This window comes from Lemur catta, chromosome 20 (genome assembly GCF_020740605.2).
Source record: "Lemur catta isolate mLemCat1 chromosome 20, mLemCat1.pri, whole genome shotgun sequence".
In the NCBI taxonomy this organism is placed as follows: domain Eukaryota; kingdom Metazoa; phylum Chordata; class Mammalia; order Primates; family Lemuridae; genus Lemur; species Lemur catta.
The window spans coordinates 20,061,789-20,074,674 of record NC_059147.1 but is presented as its reverse complement, the minus strand read 5'-3'; positions in this window follow the sequence as shown (position 1 = coordinate 20,074,674).

Here is a 12,886-nt window from a genome sequence, read left to right as displayed (position 1 = left end):
AGCTAACTGCCTAAAGACGCTATTCAAATTGTGGTATGTTTTCTTCTAGACTTTTTCCTGCTCATGGATTTTTGGTTTTATTTTATACATTTGTAATGATACTGAATATGATTTTTCCCATTGAACATTATAACATAAGTAACAAACTTCTTTCATACATCGTTTTTAATGGCTGCTTAATATTCCATCTAGCAGATTTGTCATAATTTACTACACCACTCCACTCTAGCTGGGCATCTAAGCTAAATTCTCAAACTGTTATCACAAATACTTTGTGATGGACATCTTTGTACAGAAAGATTTTTTTTTAATTAGGAATTAGTTCCTTCGGAATAGACTAAGGAATTACTGATTTAAAGAGTATAATTCTTGGCCGGACGCAGTGGCTCACGCCTGTAATCCCAGCCCTCTGGGAGGCCGAGGCGGGTGGATCGCTCGAGGTCAGGAGTTTGAGACCAGCCTGAGCGAGACCCTGTCTCTACTAAAAATAGAAATAAATTATCTGGACAACTAAAAATATATATAGAAAAAATTAGCCGGGCATGGGCTCAGCTACTCGGGAGGCTGAGGCAGTAGGATCCCTTAAGCCCAGGAGTTGCTGTGAGCTAGGCTGACGCCACGGCACTGCACTCTAGCCCGGGCAACAAAATGAGACTCTGTCTCAAAAAAAAAAAAAAAAAAAGAGTATAATTCTTTAAGACTTTCAATATATGTATTTCCAAATTGCTTTCCAAAGAGTTATGCCAGTTCATTTCCAACAGCCATACATGAACATGTCTGTTTCTTCAATCTTGCAATAGCATAGAGTATTACAACTGTAAAAAATAAGGCCAGGCGCGGTGGCTCACGCCTGTAATTCTAGCACTCTGGGAGGCCGAGGTGGGCGGATCATTTGAGCTCAGGAGTTCGAGACAAGCCTGAGCAAGAGCGAGACCCCGTCTCTACTAAACAGAAAGAAATTATACAGACAGCTAAAAATATATATAGAAAAATTAGCTGGGCATGGTGGCGCATGCCTGTAGTCCGAGCTACTCGGGAGGCTGAGGCAGGAGGATTGCCTGAGCCCAGGAATCTGAGGTTGCTGTGAGCTAGGCTGACGCCACGGCACTCTAGCCCGGGCAACAGAGTAAGACTCTGTCTCAAAAATATATATATATATATGTATATTTGCTAAGCTGGCAGATTTAAATGTATTTCTTGAATTTCTCCCCAAGCTTCCCCTTTGGGTAATGTTTCAGTTAAATCAAAGGCTGGTTTTGCTAGAGATCTTTCTAGACTGTGAACCCCAACACAGCTAAGACCTGGGTTCTTCTCCTGGCACGTAGTAGAGACTAAGTAAGTGTGTGTTAAATTGACTTACCCAAAAATGGAAAACTAAGGACATATCTTTCCTTTGTCACCCCTGGTTCATTGCTTCCCTGCTTTCCTCCATGAATGCCCTTTACCCTTGTTGCCTCTCTGTTGACAACTCCAAATCTGTATCTCCTCTGTTCTTCTCTGGAATGCCAGCCTCAAACCTCACACCACCTGAGTGTCCTACCTCTCTTTGGATCTGCCTAATGGCCTCTTCCATTCAATATTTTCAAAACTGAGCACATGTTTCCTTGCTCACATTTCCCATCAGGAGTGGAGAGGCTCCCTCACAGAGCAGCTCCCACAGGCTCTAGACATGAGGTCTTCTACAGGTAAGCCCCTCCTCACGGCCCCCCAACACGTGCACGTTCAATCAGTGAGCAAATATCCGCCTGCTCCTTCCTGGCTGCCTCTTCCCTCCCGTTCCTGATTGTCTTCCACCTACAGACTTTCCCTGTGTGTTTTGGCCTTTCCCAGTGCCAGAGCACTGTCTTTCCAATGTAAGCAAAAAGCCTTACGGTGCGTCTCTCCTCCTTGTATATAGAATACAGTCCACAATCCTCAGTAGTACATCATGGTGACTGCAGTTAATAACAACATATTGTATATTTGAAAGTTGCTAAGAGAGTAGATTTTAAGTGTTCTCACCACCAAAAATAAGTATGTGAGGTAACATATGTTAAATAGCTTGATTTAACCATTTCACAATGTATACATATATAAGAGCATCATGTCATATTCCATAAATATATACAACTTTTACTTAATTTAAAATAAATAATTAATCAATTTCTTTAAAAATCCTCACTATGTCATGAGGGGCTTTCATGTCATTCAACCCCCTAATGTATTACCCCATTCTCAAATATGCCATGCCCTTTGTCAGGGCCACTTCCTTAGCCTAGGATGCTCTTTTTCCCTTTCCCCATCTAGCAATTGTGTGCCACCTCCTCCATGAAGGTTTATGTGCCACTCAGCACACCTGGTATGTATCCTGCACATGATAGATGGCTAGTGAACGTTTGGCAAATTAACATGGTGCTAAGGCATCTGTAGAAATGTGTTTCCTTCATTCCTTTCTGGAATGTTTTACAAACTAGGTTAGATGTTGATATTTGAAATTTTAAAGAACCCTTCAGCTTGAGGATTAGATGTTTATTTAAAAAATTTTTAAGAATCCTTCAGCCTGGGAAAAATACTTTCTCAAGGCATTTCTGTTTTCTGGTAGACTCCATTGATTTTTTGCTGGACATTTCTTAATTTTCATTAGAGGGTGTTTTGAGGGTTTTCCCCAGTAATTCCTTGTGTTTAGTGTAGGTATTGTCAGAATATTCCCTGAGAAAAGCCCACAGATTTTAGCTTTAGGGGCTAATTGGTTCAGATAGGATTCTGTATCCAGATGTGGACCTAAATACCTAGTAGTCTTACAGTTAAGACAGGATCTTTCAAGCATTATCTTAAAGCTGAAGGATTTTTTTTTAAGCCTTCTGACCAATAGCATCAATTCAGCTACAACTGCGTGATTCTGGCCTTTGGCCCCAAACATTTGTCAAGTAAATTAATACACTACAAGTGAAGCTCTGACATCAGAGACATTGTTTTTGAGATATTTTTAAGCCCTGGATTTACACAGGGAAAGAATAGAGATCACCAGTGAAAGAAAGCAAGATGGGAAGGCAAGGGTAATATCAATAGTTTTAGATATGATGTTGAAAATGGTTGGCCTTGGATATGATAAATAACATTACTATTATTTCTAGTATTGACCACTGTGTATAGAGTTATTTTTAATGCTGTCATTAAATGAGTCTCTCATTTTATTTTTAACACTTCTAGCAAAGCATATTAGTCACAATAGGTTTTGCTATAACAAATAACCTCAAATTTCAGACTTGACGAGAGTTTCTTTTTTCTCTTTTTTAATTTTTTATTTTTTGACAGGGTCTTGTTCTGTTTGCTCAGGCTAGAGCGCAGTGGCTCAATCATAACTCACTCCAACTTCCAACTCCTGGGCTCAAGTGATCCTCCTGCGTCGACCTCCCAAGTAGCTAGGACTACAGGTGCACACCACTACACTCTGCTAATTTTTAAATTTTTTGTAGAGATGAGGTCTCGCTATGTTGACCAGGCTGGTCTCAAACTCCTGGCTTCAAGTAATCTTCCCACCTTGGCCTTCCAAAGTGTTGGGATTACAGGCATGAGCCACCACATCCAGCCTTATTTCTTGTTCATACCAAGTGTAAGGCAGATATTTTTAGTAGAATGGCACTTCTGGGTATCTCCCTGGTAACTCAGGGATCCATGCTCTGCTGTCCCCTAGGGCATTCTTGGTGTCCACTGGATTCTCTGTATTGGGCTGGCCAGTGAGTGAAGAGTGTATGAAGGATTATGATGTGTATCTTAGGAGCCAGGTGTGGAAGTGGCATACTTCATCTTAGTGGCATGCTAGAGCTGACTCATTACGACTTGCAAGAGTGCCTATTAAATTTTTGCAAGCTGATTTTTAAAAGTAGACATTATTAAAAATTAAATTATATAGCTATATTACTAAATAAAAACAAATGAAAAACAAATGTAATACAAGTTGGGTAGCTCTTATCTAAAATGATTGGGACCAGCAATGTTTCAGATTTTGGATTTTTTTCAGATTTTGGAATATTTATATATACATAATGTGATATCTTGGGGATACAACCTGTCTAAACATGAAACTTATTTATGTCTTTATATATACGTTATACACATAGCCTGAAGGTAATTTTATACAATATTTTTAATAATTTTCTGCATGAAACAAACTTCGTATACATTGAACTATCAGAAAGCAAAGGTATCACTATCTCAGCTACCCGTGTGGACAATCTATGGTTGTTTGGCATCATCCTCATTTCTGATTCTGAATTTGTATGCTACCAATAAGCAGTCATTTTCTTTATGCTTATTCACATATAAGTACTTAATAGTAAAAAAAATATGACATACCATTAATATAGTGAAGAAATAATGTGTTCAGGGCAACTAAGCAGCACAGCATCATCACCAGAACCTGCAGCAGCTGTTAAACAACAGCAGCAACAAGCAACTGCAAGCTTTCAGTCTCCACCTCTGATGCTGTGTTTTGATTAAAAGGTTACTGTACACTGTATTTTATTTTTTTAGATGAGAAGAGACATCAGAAACAGTTGAGGGACCAGGAAGTGGGTCCTCTAGGGATGCGGAGGCATTCTGCTGGATGGCTTTATAAAACGTCTCCTCTCTGCCTCATTAACAACAGCTTTTGTCTTAGGAGGCTCTCTTTGATTTTATAAAGTGAAATGATTTCTTGTTCTGTTCTGAATACATGCTGCTTTAGTTTTTCAATAAGCCCATCACACATTTTCACCATGCCACCTATAGGCACTTTTTCTACAGCATTAGCAATGTCATCTTTATTATTGTGCACTTGCCTTTTAACTGCAATCTATCACATGAGGGCAGGTGTGGAATTTTCCACTTGTGACATCTTGTTAGGACTCAAAAAGTTTTGGGTTTTAGAGCAGTTTGATTTTCAGATTAGGGATGCTCAACCTATACTCATTCAAATTTCATTACTTCCTATTTTTCTACTATCGTCTATGCCTGAAATTATTTATGCCTCTTGTATCAATAAGTGGGAATACTATATGGTGGTGGCTACTGTGCATTTCTTCCTGGCTCTATGTTTGGTGATATAATGTTGGTAATTTGAAATCAGTCATGGTGGAGGTATTTACACTGTAGAAATTGGCAAACACTACAAATCAAGGTTTTATTTATTGTTTTATTGATTTTCTAGAGATTTTTAAAAGTTATAAAGTATTAGTAATCCAGATTAATTCAAAGCATATTGTATCTGTAGCCATTACATTGTGAATAGCACAAAATATTGAGGAAATATTCTTCCAGGATTTGAAAACTGTTAACTGATTCAGCAAAGAAGTTACCCGCATTACTGATGAACAAGTAAATGCTGACATATATAAAAATCAATGAAAGCATTCTGAGAGAATCAATCAACTATATGGAAATTATAATAAAGAGTACTGTATATTTTTAATATAATTATAATATTATAAATTGTAAGGCTGGCGGTGCGGAAGCTCATGCCTGTAATCCTAGCCCTTTGGGAAGCCAAGGCAGGAGGATCACTTGAGGCCAGGAGTTCGAGACCAACCTGAGCAACATAGCAAAACTCCATCTCTATGAAAAATAAAAAAATTATCCAGATGTGGTGGCTTGCACCTTTAGTCCCAGCTACTCAGGAGGCTGAGGCAGGAGAATCACTTGAGCCCAGGAGTTTGAGATTACAATGAGCTATAAAGACTCCACTGCACTCTACCCCAAGCAACAGAGCAAAACCCTGTCTCAAAAAAAAAATTTGCCTGTGTATTCAATATTTAAATTTATATTTATTTTAGCATTTCTTTGGGTTCCCATGTCACTCTAGATGGCCAAATTGACATCAAAGTAATATAAACAAAGTCTCCTTCCTTCCCCCATCCTGTGTGCTATCTTGTTCTGCTCCACAAAGGCAACCACGTTCAAATCTTCTAGCTGTTTCTTCAATAGTTACCTCCATATTTACACATAATGTATTTAAACTGCTATTTTTATTTGCAATTTTAGAAATTATCCAGTGACTTCATACTACAATAAATGAGAACTTATTCCACCCTATGTCCCTCCTCTTTTTAGTTATATATTCAATATTTACAACAGTATGATTATATTATTAATAATACCGTTCACTGTTGAGCCAAAATAGTGAACTATGATTGTGTTTTCTTTCCAGTGCAACTTTGGAATTTTCTGTAAATTTCTATTTGCTCTTTATTTATGTGTAAAGTTTTTTATCCACTCATCCTTAATCTCTTCCCCCAAAGGCTCCTTGATATCAGGTTTCACTCAACCTCTTTGTATTAGTTATCTATGGCTGAGTAACTACTAATAATCGCCCCAAAACTTTGCAGTTTAAAACAATGAGCATTTATTATCTCACAATTTCTGTGGAAAAGGAATCAGACTTAGATTAGCTGGGTCCTCCAACTCAGGATCTCCACAAGGATACAGTTAAGGTGTCAGCCAGGGCTGTAGTCATCTCGAGGTTCAACGAGGAGAAGATCTGCTTCCAAACTCACTCAGGTGATTGTTTGCAGGATTCAGCTGGGCTTTGGCCAGGGTCCTCCCACAGATTCTTGTCACATGGGCCTCTCCACAGAGCAGCTCACAACGTGGCAGCTGGCTTTCATAAGAGCAAGCAAGAGAGCAAGAGAGCGCAAGAAAGATGGAAGCCAGAGGCTATTTACTTATTTATTTTTTAGAAACAGGGTCTCACTCTGTCGCCCAGGCTGGAGTGCGATGGTGCTGTTATAGCTCACTGCAGCCTCACACTGCTGGGCTCAATCGATCTTCCTGCCTCAGCTTTCCAAGTACAGGCATGCACCAGCATGCCTGGCTGATTTTTTTATTTTTTGGAGAGATAGATTCTCACTATATTGCCCAGGTTGGTCTCAAACTCCTGGCCTCAAGCGATTCTCCCACCTCAGCCTCCGAAGGTGCTGGGATTACAGGTCCAGCCAGCCAAAGTCTCTTTAAACCCTCACATTTAAGCTTTATATTGGAAGTATCACTTTTATCATATTCTATTTATTAGAAGCAAGTAACTAGGTCCAGCTCAAAAGGAGGGGGTTATATTAATAGAAGGAATGACTACCAGGAGTCTGAGATCACAGATGACACTTTAGAAGATGCCTACCACACCCTTTTATTTTTTTCCTGGAGCTCTCTTTCTCTCTCTTGCCCCGGTCTGTACCAGTTAATCTCTATTCCTCCTTTCAGCTGACGTCCTGAGTTCCCTTCACCACTTTTTTGAGTTGGATCTGTTTCCTGGATCCCATGTCTCCTCTCTTGGTTTACTCTCTCTCATTCTAGAGGAGCACGCCTGCTGTGAGTGCTCCCTAGCACAGGTACGGGGAAGTTAAATTTTCTAAGTCTTTTTTATGTCTGACACATCTTTATATTAATATCCCCTACATTTGTCCGAGTATAGAATTCAAAGTTAAAAATTACTTTCCACCATAATTGGTAAGGCCTTGTTCCATTTTCTTCTAGCATAAAGCGTAGCTATTAAGATGCCTCTGTAAGTGACCTGTTTTTCTATCCCCTCTGGAAACTTTCAGGATCTCTTTTTTTCATCCCAGATGTTCTGAAATTTCACGATGATATTATTTGGTTAAGACCCAGTCCTCATTTATTGTGCTGGATACCCCATGCACCTTTTTAGCCTGAGATTCTTGTCCTGAAATTTGAGGAATTGTTCCTGTATATTTTCTTTAATAATTTCCTCTTTCCCTTTTATCTCTTCTCCCTTTCTAGAATTCCTATTCGTTGGATATTGGACCTTTTCAGTCAGAAGTAAGCAAATGATTTTTGTAAAAGGCCAGATACTAAGCATTTTACTTTGTGAGCCATATATGGTCTCCGTAGCATCTTCTTCTTCTTCCTTTTTTTTTTTTTTTAACACAACCCTTTACAAATTGAAAAAAACATTCTTAGCTAAGGACTTACAAAAACAGGCCATGGGGCCGGGGCGCGGTGGCTCACGCCTGTAATCCTAGCACTCTGGGAGGCCGAGGCGGGTGGATCGCTCAAGGTCAGGAGTTCGAGACCAGCCTGAGCAAGAGCAAGACCCCGTCTTTACTAAAAATAGAAAGAAATTATCTGGCCAACTAAAATATATATAGAAAAAATTAGCCAGGCATGGTGGCGCATGCCTGTAGTCCCAGCTACCCGGGAAACAGAGGCAGTAGGATCGCTTAAGCCCAGGAGTTTGAGGTTGCTGTGAGCTAGGCTGACGCCACGGCACTCACTCTAGCCCGGGCAACAAAGCGAGACTGTGTCTCAAAAAAAAAAAAAAAAAAAAAAAACAGGCCATGGTCTGGATTTGGCACATGGACCGTTAATTGCCAACCTCTTCTAGATAGGTTTATCCTTTACGTCTCTTATCTGTTCTCTCATATTTTCTATTACTTCTAGCTGTAATTTCTGGGAGATTTTCTTGATGTTATCTTCCAACTCTTTCATTGCAGTTTTTATTTTAGAAATTCTATTTTTAAATTCTAAGAACACGTTACCATTCTCCAATTGCTCTCAAATCTGTCTAAAGATAGGAACTAGAGGTTGTTTCTTTTTTTTAATTTTTTTTTCTGTTTCCTACATTATCCCTATTTCCTTCATGTTTGTTCTTTCTGTTTGTTTATTTTCATTTCCTTTCATTTCAGGGGTTTTCCTCAAAAATCCTTGCCTGCTAATCTATTTAAATGTGAGATTCTAGATGGGGATATTTTCTTTGGGAGGGAGAGCAGGGCTTTCAAACAACTGTCTTCACTTTAAGGTTATTAGGTAGAGAATTCTAGTGTAGGGAAGTCTAGTCACGAGGGCCATCTAGTTTATCCAGAGGAGAAACTTCTGATTTTCTGCCTGGAAGGTAGATGCCTTGCTGCCAGAGTTCTGTGCATTGAGACTGAGAGGTGGGAGGAAGGCCAACTGTTCTGGTCACTGATTTTATCCAAGCCCTTCATGCATATCACCCTTACCACACACAAACTTAAGCCCCCTGGCTCCAACTCTTGTTTGTTTCCTAAGACCTGAGTCCCCACGTAGCCATAGGAATTGAATAAGACAACTTCTCTGAAAACACCTAGCACACCCTTAAGCGCATTGTAGAATTTCTTTTTCCCTCAGCATCCACTTAAATCTGGCTTCTAGGGTGATAAAACCACCCCTTAACCACCATTCACTACATGTAAAAGAACTTACCTAGCAAACAATCCAGTTGGCAGGCATTTTTCTTTCATCTTTGATTGTTTCTAGCCCCTCCTAGAATATGGTAGTAGACTTGGTAATCTTGGGCTACTGAAGAGTTGGCTACTGGATCATTTTAGTGAAGGTGGCCATGAGACTAACTTATTGTGTCATTTGTCCTGAGAACTCTGGGCTAGCATTGCTCCTGCTGTAGTCGAGACTTCACCTCCTCTACACTCTTTGTTTTGCTCTGAGTCAGCCAAAGGTGACCCAGTAGCCAAGGGAGTGAAATTGACCCTGGTTTCCTCACAGAGTGTCAGTCTCTATTAAGTCAGAGAAAGCCGAAAAATGGATTCTTTTTTGTCCCCGTGCAAATGTGACAGCTGTTTAATTTCAATTAGTAAAGCTTTAAAAAGAATATTATGCCAGGAGTAATTAAAGCAGGAGGGGATTCCTGGCTCACCTCCTCTCATCCTCCTAATTAAGGATCTGAGGTGTCCCCCAGCGGGGCTGTGAAGTTTGGGTTCTGGGGAATTCTGGTGCCTGGGACTTTGATGTAGCTCTCTTTTCAAACAAGTGACAGGACAGGAAGCACAACCCTCCAGGAAGGATTCATTTGACTTTTTAAAGTCTAAAAATTGGCTCTACAGATCAGACTTGTCTACACCAAAATGCCAACTCGTTCACTTCAAGCCCTTGCCTTTTCTCTCTGTAAGTAGTCTATCTTCTTTCAAAGTTCCTCCTCCTCTTCTGCCAGGGAAGGCCAGCTCCTTTCTTGTTTATCAAACAAGTATTTATTCTGCTTGACACATTAGAATCTTTACCAACAAGTGAAGCAACCCCCTACCTGCAACTTCATAAATTTCACTGCATCACTCAGGGACCCAGGGGGAAACAGCAGTCACCCCTAATGGGACAGATGAAGAGAAATTAAGGAAGAGGCTACTGACAAAGGAGTGTACAGAGGTAGAACAAGCAGGAAAGTCGCTCAGTGACTGGCAACAGCAGGGAGCTGTTATTCCCCCTAGAGTGGAAGGAACAATGGAAGGACATAGTGTTACCAGAGCCAGCGAGAACTGGGGCAGTCTCCCAGCAGAAGCTACAGTCATGGAAGGATGTGACCTTCCCAGAAAGGCTGAAGCAGGGTCAGAACAGGGAAGAAATGCCCTCCTGCCTCTCAGTCTCCTGCATGTGCCTTCTATGGCCAACCCAGTAAGGACAGTTATTTTTTTATTTTTTATTTTTTTTAGAGACAGAGCCTCGCTCTATTGCACAGGCTGGAGTGCAGTGGCCCAATCATAGCTCACTGCAGCCTCAAACTCCTGGGCTCAAGCAATCCTCCCACCTCAACCTCCCAAGTAGCTGGGACTACAAGCACATGCCATCATGCCCAGGTAATTTTTTAAAATTATTTTTTGTAGAGACAGCATCTCACTGTGTTGCCCAGGCTGGTCTCAAACTTCTGGCCTCAAGAGATCCTCCTACCTCAGCCTCCCAAAGTGCTGGGATTATAGGTATGAGCCACCGCACCCAGTCCAGGACAGCTAGCTGTCACTTCTAGTGCTGGGTATTGTTTCTTCAGCTTGTGTGTGGTCAACCTGACGGTCAATATTATTGTTCTGTATCCCATGGGGCTTAACCTAATTACCAAACACATAGTTGCTCAATAAATATTCTTGTTAGATTATTTGAGTATAATCAGTTATTATATTGTAAAAAAAACTGAGCAGAGAGATGTCTCTGTATATTTTACATATATTATAATAATAGTATATAGTGATAACTCTGAAAATATGTGTGTAGTATCATTGTAAATCAATGAGTGGATCTCACCTAGAAATACAGGGAGGACTCTCTCTTAAATAAAACTAAGGAAACAGTGGAGCCAGTGAGAAGTGAAGAGTTAATGAGCATGTTTAGTAACAACTTACATAACGTGCAAAGCTAACCTACGTGGATGTTGGTACAGATACAGGCACACTGTGCACATGACTTTCTGGACACGAGTGCTATTTGAGGGCTATTTGCATGGTCTTCTTTAAGAGGGCAGGTGATGAAATAAATGTGGTTTCCAGGAAGAAGGCTCAGCAGGGCTGAGTGCCCAGGCACAGCTGCCTACGTGGGATCTGAGGTGTCCGGGGAATGGGGACAGCACTGGTGAAACATGAAACTAGGATTCTAGCAAATGGTCAGCAAGCTCAAAAAGGATTTCATCTCTCTTTACCCTTAAGGTTTCACGGAGTCTCAATTCTTCCATTGTGAGCATTGCATTGATCAGATGGGGACCAGTACAGGGACATGTCTTTGAGCCTCAGCCAACTCACCCACTGATCCAGCTGACAAAACTTCAGGTTCCTTTGCTCCTTCTGACCCATCTGGCATCAATGCCTGAAAGGTATACTTACCTGTATTTGTTTAAGTGAATACTTAGGTGGTCAACTCACTAGCAAGAAATAGATCCATTCTGCATCAATGATGAAAAGCCGTGAATAAACCAGAACAATTAACTTTGATCACATCTTTGTGAGAAGCATACATCTTTATCCACGGCACATTTTTGATCATGAGCTGGACTTTTCCTTTGCCCCAGAGCATATCTGAGCTACTGGCTTCTGCCAATAGTTGGCATGCCTGCCAAAGATGAAAACTACCTTAAACTTACCTTTGGGCAAATATAATTAGAATGGAAAATTGTATATTCAATTTAATAAACTTCTGGGGGGGGGAAGAATAAGAGAATGCATGTCCACATGGATTAGCAAGAAAGAATCAAGTGAGAAGGTCTCCTTTATCATTTAAAGAGATGTTTGTTGACCCTGTTGCCCCTTCAGATTAGTATGTGATTTCTCTGCCTCTTTTGGCTACCAGTGTTCCCAAGTGAATGTGTGTGTCTTCCTGAATCCTATTCCCAACCACAGATTTCTTCTCTCCTTCACCCAGCACTCCACTGCCAGATTGATCATAGCAGAACATGGTCATCCCCTCTGGCCCCTCCTAAAAACCTCCAGCGACTCACAGCAAAGCCAAACTTCATTGCTGAGTGGCTGAGCTTCTCCACCATCTGACCCTCCATTCCGGGCTGACTATCCAGACAAAATAGAACTTCAGGTAGCTGGAGCCATGTTGCGTAGGGCTGCCTTACTCAAATACCTTCTATTCCTTCTAACACCAACAAATATAGAAGTATAAAGAGCTCATATTTTCCAATTCAAAAGGCCCCTTTCTACATGCATTTTTTTAAATTTTGAGATCGCAGGCATTCTGGGTGAAATCATGTTTCACATGAATTTCACTATAAAACTTTTTCAGGAGCTAAACATTTCTGATGGTTTGCCATTGTTACGATTAGCTATGGTCATCACCACTATGTTGAGTTCAGCTGAAAGCAGTGCTCTGGGAGGCAGTGGTTAACAGTGTGGACTCTCAAACCACTCCCTGAATTTGAATCCCAGCTCTATTACAAACAGGCAGTGTGGCCTTGGGCAAGTCAGTTAACCTATTGGGAGTTTCATCATCTACAAGATGGAAATAACAATGGTCACACCCGTAGGACTGTTGTGAGGTTTCCCAGAAAGTGGTTAGATCAGTGTAAATGCTCATAATAAAGGCCGCATGCATTTCAACTATTATCACATTGTTACTGATGGTACTACGCTGCCAGCAATATCGGAATTGGCTCATCCCATGGAGCTGCATTCCTGGAGTGCTGATG